The following is an 18,449-nucleotide window of genomic DNA, read 5'->3' as shown; positions in this document are numbered from 1 at the left end:
GCCTCCAGTGTCAATTTTTTTCCTTTTAGGATAGCATTTAACGATGGCTCCTCCAATTCACCTGAACTTGCAGCCAGAATCCTGGAATTATCATTGACACCTTATCCTTGCCCCCCACCAGGTCCTGCAGGCAATTTGTCACCAAAGCCTGTCAAGTCAATCCACTAAATCCTCTTGAGTCTGCCCACTTTTCCCGACATCCGACATCCGTTGTCATACCTGGTCCAAGTTACCATCATTTGTCCTGGATGCCCAGCCCCTGACTTCTCCCGCATCCCCGTTCTCTCTCCAGACACACCCAGTTTTTAGTTGCTGATCACAACCGACCCATGTCACCTGTTCCTGCCCATGTACATACTGCCTCTCAAAACCTTTCCATCACTCTTAAGATTAATTCCAAATGTCTTAACATGGCCCATAAGGCCCACTGAAATCGGACCCCTGCCAGTCTCTTTAGGACCATCTCATGCCACATTGTCCCCTACATGCCAAGCACAGTGGCATTCCCACTCTTCCTGGTGCCTCTCGCATGCCCTCCCCTACCTCCATCTCTCCCTGTCCTCCTCCCCTTATCTTGGCTGGGTTCTACTCATTAGTTCATTCTCAGGAAACTATCATTTACTTAAAGAAGCCATCATGATCACCACATCAAACCTCTGCTGTTAAGCACGCCCTCCCTTCTACTCTCTCACGGTGTTCCAGATTGCCTCTGTTATGGTTTCAATAGCTGTTTTAATTAGATACCTGTTTGGTGTGGTCATTGGTTTGTTTCAGGTATTCCTTTCTCATATCTATAGGCTCCAAAAAAAGCAGGGGCTGCGTGTTTTATTTGCCACCACATCCAAGTGCCTGGCACAGCAAAAACCCTCAGTTAAAAAACAGTTGTAGGATGAGAAGTGCACCCTATCAGGAGCAATCTGAGAAACACTTAGAAAATCAAAAAGCATTGCCAGACCAAACAAAGCAAAGCAAAACAAAACAAAGCAAGTTCTAAAAGCAACACAAAACAATCACTAACTTGGATTCTTCATGGGAAGATAGATCTGTCTGAATTAGTGAGCAATATAACTGATGCATGCTTTAAAAACAAGTAGCATATTGTTATAAATCCAGAAATGTACAAAAGCTCTGGTATGACAATTTCTTTTTATAATTTAGCACCTAAAACATTTTACCTCTCTTGAAGAAATGATGTGTTTCCTTTTATCAGATACTGAGAGGCATGAAGCTCTTTTTTTACCTTTTGGGGATGGAAGTCCAGAGACCCATGCTAAATTTATTATTGAATTATCGTATCATTGTTAGCTTTTCTGGTTATTATACTTACTTATTCTATTTCATTATTTAATTTTCTACTTCAATTAGTAAAAAACTCACTGTATCTATATATTTGACTTGAAGAATGCAAATAAAATATGTAGTGGAGGTCTCTGGAGACATACAGTATATTAATGTCTAGTTAAAACTGAGGGTCTTTTATAATGTAAAACCATATTCTTATGGTGCTTAATAGGTCTTTCTTTTTTCTTTTAAGCAGTTTAAGTATTCTTACTAAATCTCATTTATTTTTTTAAATTTGCTGAGCTAATCTTTTTAAAACATATGATGGAAAAATATAGTATTTGAAAAAACTCAAATTCTAAATTAAGAGAATCCACATTCATGAGCTTGGGTTTCCTCATTTGCTTTTTCTGCAGTTTTCTTTATGCCAGCAAAGCCATGAGGTGGTGGAAATGGGGGCACGGGGCGCAGCTTCCCAGCCTTCAGAGGGGCCCAGGCCTTGGCGGCCTCTGGGCCACACCGGGAGGGGCCTGGCTCACACTGGGCTGCAGGCCTGGCCTCCCAGCCACTCAAGGCAGCAGCCCCTGCACCTGGCACATCTCATATGGGCTCCGGCCGGCCGCTCCCCACTTGGAGGCTGCCAGCAGTGAAGGAGCAAGGAGACCTTTTTGCTGCCTCCATGCAGTAAGCCTCATGCATTTTGTTATTTCTAGGAGGGAGCTATGAATGTGTGTAAGAGCTTCCCTAGATTTGGAGATCCTTTTGTAATTTTCAGTTGCAACTCTACTGCACGCAATTGACCCAGCTCTCCTATTATATATGAGAAACTTATTATATTATTAACTATACCAGAGACTAGAAATAAAAGACAACTTCCTTTAAAACTCACTGCCTATCCACAAATGCCACCTTGAGACATCAATTGTTTTAAACATGAGAAACCCTTTCCACTGACTGGAATCTCTCCTTAGAAAGGGCCAGCTAGAGGGTCTGAAATGGGGCCTGGGACACCAGCCTGGGTCTGCAGGTAAGGACTCCTGGTTTGAGGCCTTAATCCGAGGGTCTGAACATGCGCACCGCACTCCCGAGTGTGAGGGGAAGCCAACTGCTGCCATGAAGAGCAGAGCGCAAAGACAAGCTGGCTGCTGGGGCAGCTCTGGGCAGGCCCTGCGGGCTCTGAGAGCACCCAAGCCTGAGGGGCCGATGTTATGCAGCAGAGCAGGAGAGGGCTCACGCCCTGGGGCCGCCCTGCCCAGGTTCAAGTCTGGGGACCTTACTTCACCTCAAAAAGCCTCAGTTCTGCTTGTCTGTCCAAACCCGGAGAACAATGGCAGGAAGGATCACTGTGGGGATTAAAGAAGACGGGCCCACAGGTGCCTTGCTTAGTGCGCAGGCATCCTGAGCTGCAGCAGCCGCAGCAGGAGACCCACACACACTGTGGCCCAGCTATGTCCTCCTCTTAGCTGAATTGGTGACAGGGGACTATGGCCCCCAGGCCAGCATGGTGGAGCCAGGGCCACAAGTATCACAGCAGCTGGGGCTGCTGGGTCCAGATAACTGCACTGACCTTGTTGGTGCTCACAAGTGGGGGAACCTGACAACACTCGGATGACATTACATGGCCTTATATGACTGATACAGTGTCCTCAGTGAGGAATCTGAGGCTCAGAGGCACGAAGTGATCTGTAGTGGAAGAAGGAAAGGGTATGTCCACTATGTGGCAAAGCCAGTGTCAGAGTAGGTCTCTGGTGTCCACTCTAGTGCCCTTGTCCCCAACACAGCCTCTCTGAGGTGATTCTCCTGAGACGTAAGTGGCCCAGCCCCAGGCCCAGCCCCCCCCCCCCCCCCGCCACAGGTCCCGATCCAGGCCCTGGGGAAGCAGAGGCATCTGGCATTATTTCAGGCCCTGGTTCCCTGGGCGTACAGAAAACATTGACACATTTCTGTGGATGCTTTAGAAGTGTTCCTTCTTATCATGCTCCCAGGAGGCACTCCAGCAGGAGCAGTAGGGCCACCTCCTCCCAGCTGGTGGTGGAGGGGGCTCAGGCCACCTGCAGGTCTGGGGCACAGCAGTCACGGTGTGGCCTCTCCGCAGCTGTACCTTACAAACGGAGCTGTGGGGTTGTACCAGGTGGGTGATGAGCAGCAGAGCTGACACAGGGGGGAAGCTGGGGCAGGGTCCCCCCTGGGCTGGGGCACCTCCATCAGGATGCAGCTGAGGGAGGGAAGCCATCTCTGCAGGAGCCCCCTGCTGCTCATTTATCAGAGGGCCTCTCTGTGGACTCCATTTAAAAGCCTCACAGAACCAGAGGTTGTGGGAGTAACTATTTTACCCTAAAGCAGCAATAAATTAGAGGCCTCCAACATCTGAATGTGAGGGTCTCATTAAAATGATAAATAGCCTGTCCTGCTCTCATTAGTTTATAGTCCAGATGGAAGAGGCAGATATAGCAGACTCCAAAGCAGCGAAGCTCCAGGACAGACAAATAGCCCAGGAAACCCCCATTTAGAGGGGGGTGAATCTGGTTCCAGAGAAGTAAGCCATGCCAAGGACTGAGTAAATAAATGCCTGCCAGGTCCCGCGGAGCCCAGGCTCAGCAGAAGGATGGCCCTGCCTCCCCCTGAGAGCTCTGGCAGCGGCTGGAGATCAGTGCTAACGGGCTTGGGGCCTGGCTCTGCCTCCAGTGCTTGTTCTGTACCTTTGGACCAGCCACTCACCTGTGAGCCGCAGTTTCTTCTACATGCAATATGCTTTCTGTCTCAGAAAGTCTACAGCTGGATGAATTGTTTTGAAGTGTATGAGAGAGTTAGTCCTAGGTTTTTCTGATTGGAAATTGGGATAAATAGGCAATGGATCAAAGTGTAGAGAAAGCCGGAGGCGAGGGAAGGAGAGTGAGTACCTGTTTCTCCCTGTGCCTCATCTCGGTCCCCGGGTGGGTCGCATCCAACAGACAGGAAGAATATGGCACATACGGGTATCATGGCTCTCTAGCTGTGCTTTCCATAAAAACAAACTGTCTTGACCCCTTGATACATCCTCTTATTTTGAGCTACAAGGAGTGTTTGTCTAGCTGCCAGCATATGTTACTGGTTCTGGAGTTACCTTCCTGCTGTAAATAACCATAAACCTGAGCATAAGAAATAAGGCAGCTGTTTTCTGGCATTAATCAACAGGGTGCACAAAACTGCAGACAAAGAAAAGGGGTGTATGTGGGAAACCCACGGTCACCAAGGTCTTCTGCTGGTGGCAGATAATCTATATCATGAAAGAAGGAAGAATGAGCAAGGGACAGAGCTGAGTCTGGCCGGCAGGCATGGCAGACCTGAGGGGCTCAGAGCGGGTGAGGAAGCAGACGTCTGCATCGGATTCTCCTGTGTTCTTAGCCGTCATCCCTGGGCCAGCTGAATGTGTGCAAGTTCATGCTCCACAGATCTCGTAAAGATGGTCTCTGTGGGCTGAATGGAGACAGACGTAAGAGGCCAAATAGCCCTGAGAACCTTGGCATTTCACGCAGTGAAACTGAGGGCACCTCAGCCTTGTTGATCAGACCCAGAGAAAGACACATCTTAGAAGTAAGAAATATGCCCTCTATAGGCCTCACTTTGGAATGAATTATGAACAGAAAACAGAAACAGGTAAGCCATAATAAGAAATAAAACGAAGTCTGATAGAACCAAAGGGATCTTTCATTTAACTGCCTCTATTATAAAGTTTAACACCTTAGTGGGAGACAACACAGTAGAGGCTAGTCTCTCTCTCTTATTCCTGATGTTGGTGATCTGGGGTTTCTCTTCTTTATCTCTCAGTAAGTCCTTTCAGGTACTTATCAGTTTTATAATCATCCTCTAGTAGCTGTTATTTCTTTCCTTCTTCTTCTTCTTTTTTTTTTTAACGTACACATTTGACTTTATTATCATTGTCACCTAAAGCTTGATTTTATAAAACACAAAAAGGCATCTTTAAAAATTCTCTATCACCAAAATTTAAACAGTAGAAATAGCGATAGCTTTGCAAGTGTAAATTATATACATTAAATCAAATAATTGGAGACTTCTTTCAATATGGAAACTATACAAATGAAATAAAGGGCAAAAGGACCTAATGCAACTTGACCAAAAGGTCTGATTACAAAGGCATCTATCTTTATAGCAAACGTTCTCCCATCTCGTTACCACCTTCAAAGAAAATGACGTGACAGCGCTCACGTCACCTGTTGGCTCCCTTTCAGACAGTATACAAAAAGCTACGTGAGCTCTACAGAAAGTCAAACAGGTAGCAGGACATGGGACAATTATGCATACAGTTCAGTAAAGTATCATGTGAACTCTCCCCAACTAAACAGCAATGAGGTGCATCACGAGCTAGTCGACCTGGCTCCGGATACACACGTGAGAACTAGGTTTGTCCCCGGCTCCGCTTCAGTCAAGGACAGGGACTTTGTAGGCCACCACGCTGTTTACTTTGTGGATCGTGGTCGTGAAGGGCCGCAGGCGGACCTGCTCAGAATTGATGATGAACTGTGGTCCCGACTCCTCCCACTTTTCGGGCACGACCAGGTCTTTGTCTGTGTAGATCAGCAGGTCAAACGAGCAGGAAACTTCCAGCAGGGGCAGAAATGTCACCGTGGCTGTGATCTGTCTGATCACTGAGCGGATTTCATCCTGGATGGCTTTCTGGGATTTTTCTCTGGGCGTACTGTCATCTTTGGCAGTTTCGTCACACTCGATATCAAACTGCCATCTCTCAAGGACCTCACCACTCTCAATATCTGAGATGACGACCACCAGTTTCTGAACTGAACACTTGTATAACCAGTCTTTCAGCTGCTCCACCACGTTGTTTAGGTACTTGGTGAGCTCAGGGTCCGTAGTGACGAGCCAGGTGAACCCGTACTTCTGCACGCGAGTGAAGGTCTCGGCGGGATAGATGCCGCACTGGTACAAGATGCTGTTGATGCCAAACGAGAAGAACTCGGCCACGATCTCGGCGCTGCCACGCAGGGTGATGCCCTGCTCCCGGGAGAGCTGCCGCGCCATGGCCAGGCCCACGCCCACGGCCGCAGCGTGCGCCCTCAGCACTCGGCCACGCCTCTTTCCTTCTTCTAATGCTTTTCTGTGTTCTTCCTATTCCTCTGCTCACTGAGATCTAACCAAGTTGCCTGGTATCTGTTTGTCAGAAGCCCAGGTATTTATCATTTTGGGATGTGGTCCATCAGTCTGCTACTCCCTAGTCCAAATCTCTCTCTCTCTCTCTCTCTCTCTCTATATATATATACACACACACACACACACACACACACATACACACATATGTGTGTATATGTGTGTGTGTATATATACATATATATGTAAATCCTTTTAAAAGATTTTTATTCATTTATTTACTTTTAGAGAGAGGGGAAGAAAAATATCAATCTGGGGTTGCCTCTTGAGCGCCCCCACCTGGAGGCCTGGCCTGCAACCCAAATATATGCCCTGACTGGGAATCAAACTGGCGATCCTTTGGTTTGCAGGCCAGTGTTCAATTCACTGGGCCACACCAGCCAGGGCCAAATATCTTTTTCTTATTTTGTTAAACAATATGATTTTGGGTCATTGCTGAAAATAATTGATTTTTTTTTGTAATATCATGACTCAGGTTGAGACTTGGACTCTACATCTCATTTATTATTTTATGTGTCCTCTGTTTATTCCAGTGTGAAATTGTTTTCCAGGTACTTATTAATTCTGCCATGGCTTTCCTCCTTCGCAGGGTAATTTGTGACGCTTGGGGAGAAGGTGCATGAGCCTGCTCTCAGAGGCGTCATTTCAGTTTTGTCAGACACTGACTCTCATGTTGTCATTTGTCCCTCAGCCAAGTGCCTTGTCCAATACTCACTTCTCATGGCTGGTTTTCCTGTGGGGGTGAGCGATGACCCTAACAGCCTCTCTGGGATTAAATGTGTGGTTCTAAAAGTCTGGAGCAGAGGGAGAGCATAAGGTCATAAGTCTAATGTAACCAAGCCCTCTCCTTCTCAGCTCCTCACTGAAGAAAAGGGCAGAATGTCTTCAAGGTCGAGGCAGAGCTAGAGCACATATCAGAGCCCCTGGGGTCATGAGTGAGTGTGCAGAAGCCCCAGAATCTATGCAACACAACGCAAATGGTCCTTTGTAAGGTCTTATCTCAGGATTCATTAGCATTCCTCACTTCGATCCTGTACGATGTGGCACCTTTACCATCCCACTCAGGTGGGACCAGAACTGAGAGTAACTGATCTGACTATTGATACAGGTAGAGAATGCTGGCCAGCTGGCCAGGAAGCAGATCAAAGTGTACATGGTAACGGTGGGCCAGGTAAGGAATTAAGGAAGGTGGGGCCGATGGTTAAGTAGCAAAGGGTGCTCTGGACAGAGACGGGTTGAGTTTGGAAGCACGAGCACTTGGCCCCATAGAGATCTTTCCACACAGGACAGGAACTAGGAACCTGGGCTGTAATGGAGGGCTAGTTCTCGGGAAGGACAGGAAATATCAGGGCAGCCCTGGGGACTCAGGAGGTCTTTGAGATATTAGAGTCTTCACCAAAGGGGGTGCAGGGCAGAAAGGTGGTCATGAGTGCTGGGGCCCAGGGTGAGGCTGGGCTCAGAAATCACATTATCAGATTCCAGTCACTGGGCCAGTGTCGAACAAGAAGCAAGGTGTCCTTAATATCAAGTCCCTGGGTATGTGGCTAACAGCAGGACCCTGGTGGCAGGGTTAATATTTTCTGCAGGCAATACCAAGTGGCCTCACTGTGCGGAAGAGGCTGTGTGTAGATGTGCCGTTCATGAACCGACCGTGTGGGTTTCAGTCTGTGTGAGCCAGTATCCTTGGCTCTGTTCTACAGCGAATGACTGATACATGCTAATGCTCTTTTAAATGCATATTATAAACCCCAAGGGACCAAATTAATGAGAGAGAGAGCAAGTTAAAACAATGAGAGGCTGGCATATAGCGATTGCTCATTCAACCTTGCAGAATTAATAAATGATTAACACAAAACAATCACCAGCTAGAAAAATCACTCCAAGCATTCTTCTAGTGAGAGCAAAGTATTATTAGTTCAGGACAGGAGTGACAATATGACAGGATTGAATGGAGGGACAGTGACAGGCTTCCAGCCAGGAGGAGGGCTTGCATACATTGAAGACAAAACAAATCAATACAATTTACACTATTTATGTTATGCTTGGTCACCTTCCTTAAATACCTATTTTACTATCAGAGCAACCCACAAAGGTGGTTGACATTTATTACCATTGTTTTAGAGCTCAGGCAACAGAGTCTCAGAGAGATGGATTACCTGTCAAAGGTCATACAGCTTTTGACACCTAAACTGTACAGTTCAAAGCAAAGCCAGGATAGCATTGGTCCCTAAGGCAGGGCACAGAGGCTGGCTCCGTGGGAACAGGAGGTTAGCAAGGCAGGGCTAGGAAGTTGGTGTTGATGCCATGGAGTCGAGGCTGGTGCACTCTGATCCTGGGGCAGAAGCTTTTGCTCTGCAGAGGCAGGCAGGCCTGGATGCTGGCTATGGACAGCGTCAGAAAGAGGATCAGAAGCTTGCCTGTGTTTGCAGCAGAAAGGGAAACGTGAGGATTAAATTCATATCAATTTTGCTCTGAAGAAAATTAATAGATTTTAAAATGTCACAGACTGAAATCCAGTGCACAGCTTGAGGAATTTTTACTGATGCTCGTTAACAGAGATAATGTATTTATTATCACATTCATGAAACACTTAGAAGTGAAATTTTGCCCAATTTAAAAATTACCCTGGAGACAATGTCTCCACAGGCTGGGCAAAACCCCAGATTTCAGGATGTAGAGTGTCCGGCGGCTGAGGCCAGATGAGATCAGAGGCCAGCTCCCAGTATGCACCAATTAGGCCCTTCTTGTCAGGAACCATCCACCAGATTACTGGAAAACTAGAAGGGGTAACTGAAGAGAGAGCCGTGAATCAACTGGAAATAAGGAGAGCCATCGCTATTGGTTTTGTGATTAAGGCATGTTACATATCTGTTTTTAGTCCCACTTTTATTATATGTAAAATAGAAAAATAATTCCCTGTCCATCAAGATTATTCTGGTGTCCAAATTTTTTAAAAATGCATGTCAGTGACTAATGCTGCCCACACAAGAGCATCAGTCGTTTCTACCAGGAGAGTCACGCAGGGGCAGTGGAAGCGACTTCTTGTCCCTTCTGTGGAGAGCACGTTTAAGACTTCTTCTCTTAACAACTTTCAAGTATATAATCCAATATTATTAGCTATAATAAGCATGCTGTATATTAGCTCCCCAGAAATTATTCATCTTGGTTAAGGCTAGAAATTACAATAAGTCCTCAGTGCTGTTGATAGGTTCTGCACCTTGAAGTGAAACGACATGTAATAAAACCAAATGTAGCAGGTGGTGTGCTTACCCCCGGCTGCCTGCCTCAGCCCCTCGAAACTTTCAGTGCTCCCCAGACCTTCCTTACTCTCTGTGTCCACAATCTTGAGACTCTCTGCTCTCCGTGTTTTAGGGAGGAACCAGGAATTACTTATCCACCCTCTAGGTTTTCATCAGGAAAAGACGAAGAATTGCCAGAGAGAGGTTCTCCCCAGCGTAGCCACAGCTGCTGCCTTGGAGCCCGTCCCATTTCCTGGGTTAGCTTGCTCTCCCCCAGCCACTGGGCAGGGCCGAGGGGAGAGGGGAGGAAGGGAAAAGCCAGGGGGCAATAGCTCTGGCCACCCGTCATACTGCTCTCATCTGGCAGGAAGCCCTTAGGACCCTAAATTTTCTCCTGTTCGCTGAATAGATTATAGCTGCAGAGCCTTCCTAAAGCATCTAGGAGCCTGTCAACTGGCGTTAAAAAAGCTGAATAATTCTCGAAGACAAGGTTTGCCTTCCTATCTTATTCACAAGCAAGTTTGGGCCTGATTGGAGGAGAGAAGTCTCTCTGTCCACCTGCACTGAGCAGGGGGGCACGAGCCTGCACTGAAGGCACCTTCTGAATGAACTTCGCTCGCTCTTGGGGCTGAGCAAAGACTGAGTCGTGGGCGGAGCCCCTGGTGTCAGCTGCCCCTCTCTGGAAGGGGAAGAAACTCGGTGCTAGAGGCAATGCCACTTGGGACTTCTTGCCTCAAAGCTGCTGCTCAGGCACAGACTTCAGGGGGCTTGAGGGGGGAACCGCGCACCAGGGAGCCTAAGCTGCTGTAGGGTTTTCATCGCTGCCTCACTTTCTCCCCTTCTTTTTTGCTCTTTCTTATATGCTTTTCCTTCTATCTCTCATTTCCTTTCCTTTTCTCCCATTTTTCTTCTCTCCTTCCTTTCCTGCCTCTCTGTCTTCTCTGATGGGGGAGAGGAGAATGTTGGCTCCATTCCTCTGTCTGCCCCTCCCAGCCTCTCCTTTCCTCCCGGGCTTTCTCTTCTCCTTCCACCTTTGCTCCCCCACCGCCACCGCCCCAGCCACACTTGCAGGTCCCTCACGGAGTAGGCCACTGCGGCCCAGCTGAGCTTCCTCTCCTGCTGAAATAAGATCAAGGATCAGCAGAAGCTTTCAAAATCGGGAGGCAGAAGGGTCATGGTGGACTGAGTCCTGAGAGTGGGTGGGAGCATCCCTGAGTCACACCTGGACGGACGGTGGTGGCGGAAGACACTGTGAGTCTGCTGCCTTCATTCTTCCCCTTCTCCAAGTCCTGCTGCTGCTCAGAATGGGGGGAAGAGGACAAACAAAACATGGAGTGGGTGTGACAGCTTTGATCAAATCGTCATGGTTTCTAATGTGCATGCTCTGCTGTTCCTGTGGGCAAGAAAATGAGAGTGATGTTTTATCTGTCGAGACAACTTCACAGATGTGAAAACACTGGCAATCAATTCAACAGGTCCTCAATGTCTTTTAAAAAGCATCTTCCATTTTTGTCCTTTGCCGGAGGGTCTGTAGCAAGTCCCACAGATAATCACCACAGTATTTCTCCACTTTCACCATCACCCAACTGTGTCTGCCACCCCCACACTGTAGGATGTGCAAGCAAACACAGACACTGGCCTTCATTCGTCCTCACAGGCGGCTCTCAAAATTGATGAAATTAGGGATGGGTTATCTGGGCCACATCCATACACTTAAAGGGTAGAGAAAAAGGAAGACTCTGGCCTGCATTTAATAACCACTCACCCTGGGGAAGGTACTGTGTTGAGAACTCGCAGAGAGAGACGCTCCTTTTGTTGCAACCGGGTGTGGGACACGTTCCCAGATGACCCCGCACATCTGCTTATCAAAGGTTGTCCTCAACCAGAGTGCACAGCCTCAGGCAGATGCTCCCAAGAGGTACAAAAAACAAGACCTTGACTGTCAACAGGAGAAGAGAGCAGCGGTGCACACACAGCCTGCGGGTAGTCATGGCACGAGAAAAGCCCGGCCAGGACCTCAGACAGGTTAGAGGTGCCCTGAGAGATTCACAGTCAGGAGTGGGCACACCAAGTAAGCTCAAGGAGGGGCTTCACAGGAAAGGTGGTCCTTGGTGTGGGCCTTGAGAGGTGGGGGAGGACAGGATGGGAAGTCTGCTAGGAACAGGGCTGGAGGTGTCTGGGTGTCTCAGTTAGGCAGGAAAGCGCACCTGCCGCTGTTTGGGGGTGAGTCGGTGGCCCAGTCTGACACATTTCTGGGTGACCTGAGGTAGTGTGCTTGCTGGGTAAGAGCCTGGAGGCCTTGGGGGAACCGTGGTTCCCCCAATTATTGGTTTCATCTCCCCAGCCTCAGGCTTTCCATTCATAACCTGGGCACTGATACAAATTCACCTTAGAAATGTGAAGGAACTCAGCCCAGGGTGGCTATGCAGAGCGTGTTTGGTTCTCAGGGATGGGGAAATCTGAATCTGCACCTCCATGGGAACTCCCCAGCTTGTATGACAACCTTCTGGGCTTAGTCTGATGTTCCTGGGGAGAGAGCAGGCCTGGGCCTTTGCAGAGAGGTCCTGCTCCTGTCCCTTTCTAAGAACTGGTATGTGAGCTTACAGGCTGCCTTATGGGCCCATTAGCAGAGAAACCCACCATGAGATGGGATAGGAGGAGCATATGAAAAGCAACAGATGTGAGGCCTGTACACCCACTTGTGCCTCCTGCATGCACCCCTCTCTCTCCCTCTCTCTTCCTCATTTGCTAAAGCATTGGAGGAATAACACAGAGAGATCTGATTAAGGCCACTGGGGAGAAGTAGGAGGGGCCATAGGAGGAGTTTCCTGAGGCAATAAAAAGCTGTCTACAATGGGATTGGCTGAGAAGCTGAACGCCTCCAGATCTAATGGAAATTTTAAAAGGGCGATCTCTTTGGCTCAAGATTTTCTGGCTCCTGAGCTGGCTCTTTCTCAGGCTCTGGCTCAGGCTCTCAGACTTTTCTTCCTCGAGGATTCCTGGATGATCGTGTTGCAGCTGCCTGCATTTTCCAACAGTCTTTTGTATGGGAAGAAACTCTGGGCACAGCCGAGGATCGGGCTGGCCTGGCAGAGGGTGGCAGGTTTATTCTTTGGGTGTTCTAGAGGGAACAGGCTCTGAGGCAGAAGCCTGCCATTCTTACAGAATTGTCTAGCTTTTGTGTATTATGTTGTTTTAGTTTGTAAGCTAACCCTATAGAAACTAACAAGGAAAAACCTAGGAGAACCCAGGCGTTAAGAGTTTAGCCTTGACGGATGGGATTAAGTAATTAAAACTGTAATTTAACAGGCTTAAATGACTGCTTTTGAGTAGACTCCTTCCCTTCACCACCAAACCTTTGCCTCTGGAAATTTTTCCTACAGGGTGGCTGCAGGCAGCGGGACCCCTCTTACTGTTCAGTAACAGGAACCCTCAGATTAACTGCCATGGGGGAGACCCTTTCAAAAGAATCGAATCACAGCCACTAACTTCTTTGTTAATACACTCATAGTTTAAGATCATGTAGGAAAACACACAGCTCAGCCCCAGCATCCCAAAAGCAGGCACATTATTGTTTGCCCCAGCAGGGCTGCAGAGACAGCAGGACTCATCCCTGAGACCACTGTTTTCCTTCATTTATTCCTGTTTCCAAGTCTCTCAAGAGAGAGTGAGGTAGAGCGAAGCCCACAAGGCTCAGGCAACGAAGAGCAGAGGGGTGGGGAGTGCAACCTCCAGCCGGACTGACCAGTACAGCCTGCCCGCTTCCCCGCTTGAGTCCCTGACATTGAAATGTGCCTCAGTGTTGCTCAGAGTGGTGCATTTCAGACCTGCACAGATAGCCACTGTGTACCCCAAGAGAGAATGCCTACTGAAAAGGGCTCCTGATAGCTAAAGGCTCAAAAATGTAAAAAATAAATAAAAATGACAAAGAGCCCGGCAGCCACGCTGCCCTTCAGGGAGAAGCCTGCACTATCCCGCCCTCCGCAGAGCTGCCTGCCTGCACGGAGCTGTTGTTTTATGAGCCAGCCCCACGACGGAGTTCCCGAAATCCCACTTGAACCAGTAGGACTGAGACTCTCCCTAACTGTTCCCCCAAGTCGCTGTTCCCTTTTATATAGCCATCAGCAGTGTGTGAGAATTCAACTAAAATGTCCAATAACAGCAAGTAATACATTTTAAAATATTCTTTAGTGGAATGTTTTATCGCAGTAAAAAATAAATACTTGTCCCCTGGCTGGTGTGGCTCCGTGGATGGAGTGCTGGCCTGTGAACCAAAAAGTCGCTGGTTTGGTTCCCCAGTCAGGGCACGTGCCTGGGTTGCAGGCCAGGTTCCTGCTTGGAGGCGTGCTGAGGGGGCAACCGATTAATGTTTCTCTTCCTCTCTTTCTCCTTTCCCCCGCTCTCTAAAAAATAAATAAAATCTTAAAAAAAAAAACTTGTCAACAGAAATGAGTATTACAGCAATGTGAGATATTTAAAAAGGAAATGGAATACATGCCGTTATCACGTCATTTTACAAGGTTATATAACATGGAAAACAGTACACTATGTCAGATTATGCAAGCACACATACCTTCCTGGACAGCACCCTAGTTATCTAGAGAGGAGAAGAGGATACAGGTCTGGAGGGTGGGGATGAAGGGTCTCATTGCAGGGGCGATGTTTTGTTTATTAACATGTGTATGGGGCATTATTCACATGCCTTTTTGCTGGTCTTTAGCATTGCACAGTTTATTTTGAAAAATTAATAAAATATATATAGTTTTCTGCGCATATAAATTATTTTCTCATCTCTGCACTTCAGTCTCTCTCCCTGTGCTGAGAGAATGAAGGCTTACCCTGCCCTGTGTCTGAGCGATGTCTGAAAGAGAGGGCTGTGGAGCATCAGACAGAGACTCTGAGTCTTCATCCTGAGGAGAACACAGGGGTCCTGGATGGTCCCCCTGCATGTCATCTATCTTCATAAACCATCTTCTGGGTGACCCACACCCAGAACGCATGCAGGGTGTTGGACCAATGGGATCTCTCCTACATGCTCACTCCACATATAACTGAGTGTGCCTAAAACTTGCACCAACTCTCAAGTGACAGGTCAGAAGTAAGCCTTACAGTTTCATCCTGAGGACAGCTGAAGTGCAGGGCTAACATTAAAATGTGGAAGGAGCCCCAAGAGTCATCCAGCATACAGCTTTTACTTCAGAGATACACATGAAGCTAGAAGTGGCACCATCACTCAGACATCACATGCCAGTTTGGGGTCCCTACCAGAATTTCTTCAATGGGCTCCACCCACCTGTAAGGTAAAGTCTGGCTTTCTCAGCCGGGCACTGTATGTTCCTTCTGTCAGCCAACTTTCCAGATTCCTGCCTCTATTGACCCCCAATTACCCTGCACACCCCTCCTGCTGGCTGCTCTCTGAGAGGGCAGCACCTCCCCACCTTGCTTTCTTCATATTATTCTCTTTCCTGTGTGGCCTTACCTAGGCTGGACTATTACACGCTGCTGTATAGGACACCTGGCCACACCCTCTTCTATTAGATCTCTCTGATAACCTGTGGGTGTGGAACTAATAGTTCTTCATTCTGTGTAGCCTTTAGAGGTAATGTGTGTCTTTGCTCCTTTAGGCCACCTTCTGAGACAGGTTTCCTTACCTCGTGGGGACTCCCCAACCCACAGAGATCCCCTGGTGTCGCAGATGAAATGAAGACTTCCCAGGCAGCTTGTGTTTGGAAAGAGAAGACCATCAAGTGTCTGAGAGACAAATGCCCCGATTGCCTTCCTCCAGGGTTTTCTATTGAGTGCAGCAGCTTAAGGGCATAGAGCATGCACGTGAGGCCCATCAACCTATGTTAAACAGCGCTGACTACAGAAAACAGATGTTGTTCAGGGGTAACAGTTGGAGGGACGGTGAGCTCTCCCTCAGGTCAGGGAGTGTTGGACACAAAGACTTCAGATGCCGTAAAATAGGGAGGGTGAGTTCATTTTGAGTTAAAGTTAAAACTTCCGCTGCTACTATGATAAAGCGATCAGGGCAAGCTTCAAAGAACATAAGCATCTTCTCATGGCCCGATTCACACAGGGGCCCACTGGCTATAGCATCGAGGCACGTATGCACCTGGCTTTCCTGGTTTTCCGGTCAGGTCTTACAGGCTTCGTTTCCTTCACTCGGCCTGCACGGGGCTCCAAGTCTCGATACTATCCCTGGGGGACCCTGATGCTTATCCTCATTTTACAGATGAGAAAACAATACTTAAAGCTATTGACTGAAAAACAATATTGACTAGGTGTTTTCTCACCAAAAAGAATTTATTCTGGGAAAAGGAAAGTAAAGTTTGCAATCCTGTGCCCCAGACAGGACAAGCCAAGTGTCCTCACTGAGCAGCATACCAGTGAGGTATTTATAGCGGGCAAGGAATTAAGAGGAAGGGAAGTTATGACCACAGAGCTTTACTGGCAGCATGGAGTTCCCCCTGGGGAGCTCTCGCAATGACAGGCCCTAGGTGCCTCCACAAACCCTCCTGACGGACTATGTTCATTTAAAGCCACAGTCAATGCCAGTGCATGTCCCAAGGGTGTGTAGTGAGTAACTGAGATCATCTGATTCCTGTTCTAGGCACATTGCTTATCCCAGAAATCTTTCCAAATGTCAGTTTCAGCACCTGCCAACACCACTTTGCTTACCAGGAAACCTGCGCATTTACTTTAAAAGCCCGATGGGCAGGTACAGTTTCTCACTCAGCTGTGCATCCCCACGGCTCTCCTCAATGTGTGGTTTAGAGTTCATGTCTATTTACTAAATGTATGTGTTTATATTGAGTGAAAGCTGGGCTTAGTATCTGTGTGGGTGTGCCATGTACATGTACATGCATGTCTCTGTGTGTTTGGTGTGTGGTGTGTCTCTCTATGTGTATTTTGCACCTGTGGGTGTGTGTTATGTGGTGTGTGAACACCTCTCCATGGCAGAGTGCTGTTGGGTGTGGACACTTGACTTGTCATATCTTTGTGCACTGGATTGCACTGTGTGTGTAATGTGTGTTAGGGTGTGTATGGTGTGCAGTGTATGTGTGCTGTGCAGTGTGTGTGTGCATTATGTGCAAGGAGGGGAGAATGAGGAGTGATGGGGCAGGGTGAGCTTCTCTAAATCCAGGGCATGTGTTTCATAGAAAGAGTGGCCTCATTTCTCCACAATTGTTGATATCTGGAAGCACTGGAAGCTGGTCTCCCTCACCCACGTATCTCTCCTCATTTGCCTTGATTTCCCCCTTTGTTGATGGCCACAGACTAAACACGGACCTGACCCTTCACTTTCTCACCTCATCCCTCTGGCTATGACTTGTTTGAAGATAACGAAGCTCTTGATAAAATAAGAGCATCTCCATCATCCACAGAGCCAGCAGTGCTTCCTACACAGAATCAATCTGTTCCGTGAAACCCTCTTGGAGGAAGAAGATGTGACAGACTTACAAGGGGGAGGAGCTTGCTAGCATAGCACACTGACATGCACTGCCACTTAATGACCTTGCCCGCCCCTCAGAGCAAAACAAATACTCACTGCTTGGCTGGACCCATTTTTCAGCATCAAAGCAATGGCCTCAGCTGGTGAAATAGTTCCCAGATATTTCTACAGAATCTTTTCCCATAATAATTGCTTCTCCTGAGGAAAAAGAAATAGTGAGCTGGGAGATAATGTACCCCTTCACTGCTATTTCAGGAATATGGGGGCAGGGGAAGGAGTTTGGGAAATAGAAAGTCCTTCCTTCAATCGCTTGGGATGAGGAGCTGAACAAATTATGAGCCCAGGGCCTGGCTGTTGTCCCTCACTGATCCTCTTGACAGCCACAGTCCCAGGACGCTGCAAGCTGCCCCAGGGCAATTACAGTTGTTGCCATGGTTTTTAAAAAAATTTTATTCATTGATTTTTTTTTAGAGAAAGAGGAGAGAAAGAGATTTTTAGTTACACTTATGCATTCATTGGTTGATTTTTATATGTGCCCTGACCGGAGTCAAACCTACAACCTTGGTATTTGGGGACAATGCTAACCAACTGAGCTACCCAGCCATGGCACCATATTTTTATTTTTAATAGGTCACTCTGATAATAATAGCTTTATATTCCTTGTTTAATCAACTCTTAGAATATTATATGTAAAATATGTATAATTAAACCCTTTCTACAGTTAATAAAACAGATTTAGAGTAAGGCAGTAATTTTATAGGGTGGTAAAACTAACAAACAGAAAGGTGAGGACTCAAGGACTCAACAATGACTGCTAGAGTGCCAGGGCATGGAGATACTTCCTAGCTCCTGGCAAATATTCAGATGCAAAGAAGAAAGAAAAGAAGGAAAAGGAAGGAAGGAAGGAAGACAAGATACTGGGAAAAGCACGAGCTGGTTAATCTCAGGACTTTTATCAGAGGTAGTGGCGTCTCCTGGTCTAATGGGCCTAAATTCAAGGGCTCCACACTGTGACCTGTTAGCACTTCTACTGCCAGCGAGGGAGGCTGGGTCCTATTGACTGGGGCTCCATAAAGCTTCTCTCCTAACCAGGACTGCTCACGTCTCCACTTGGAAGCATATCTGTGGACTCTGAGCCTACAGCCATTTTCTAGGGAGTCACCTTTCCTTGCTCCAGCCCAGCTCCTGCCCAGAGGAAGGCCACCTCTGGACATGGAGAAGGGGCAGAGATAGTTTGCTTCTAGCACAGGAAGAAGTGAGTTAATCTTCTAAGACTAAGTAATCAGACCAGAAGGGCCAGAGGGGAGAAA

General features: G+C 47.6%; 1 pseudogene; it reads right to left on the bottom strand.

The window, feature by feature from the left end:
- Positions 1–5,666: 5,666 nt before the first annotated feature.
- LOC149997325 (mitotic spindle assembly checkpoint protein MAD2A pseudogene) lies at positions 5,667–6,347 on the bottom strand (annotated as a pseudogene).
- Positions 6,348–18,449: the final 12,102 nt, after the last annotated feature.

The sequence above is a fragment of the Furipterus horrens genome, unplaced genomic scaffold, assembly GCF_987537825.1.
Source record: "Furipterus horrens unplaced genomic scaffold, mFurHor1.1.pri manual_scaffold_11, whole genome shotgun sequence".
NCBI lineage: Eukaryota > Metazoa > Chordata > Mammalia > Chiroptera > Furipteridae > Furipterus > Furipterus horrens.
This window is presented reverse-complemented; position numbering and strand designations above follow the sequence as displayed.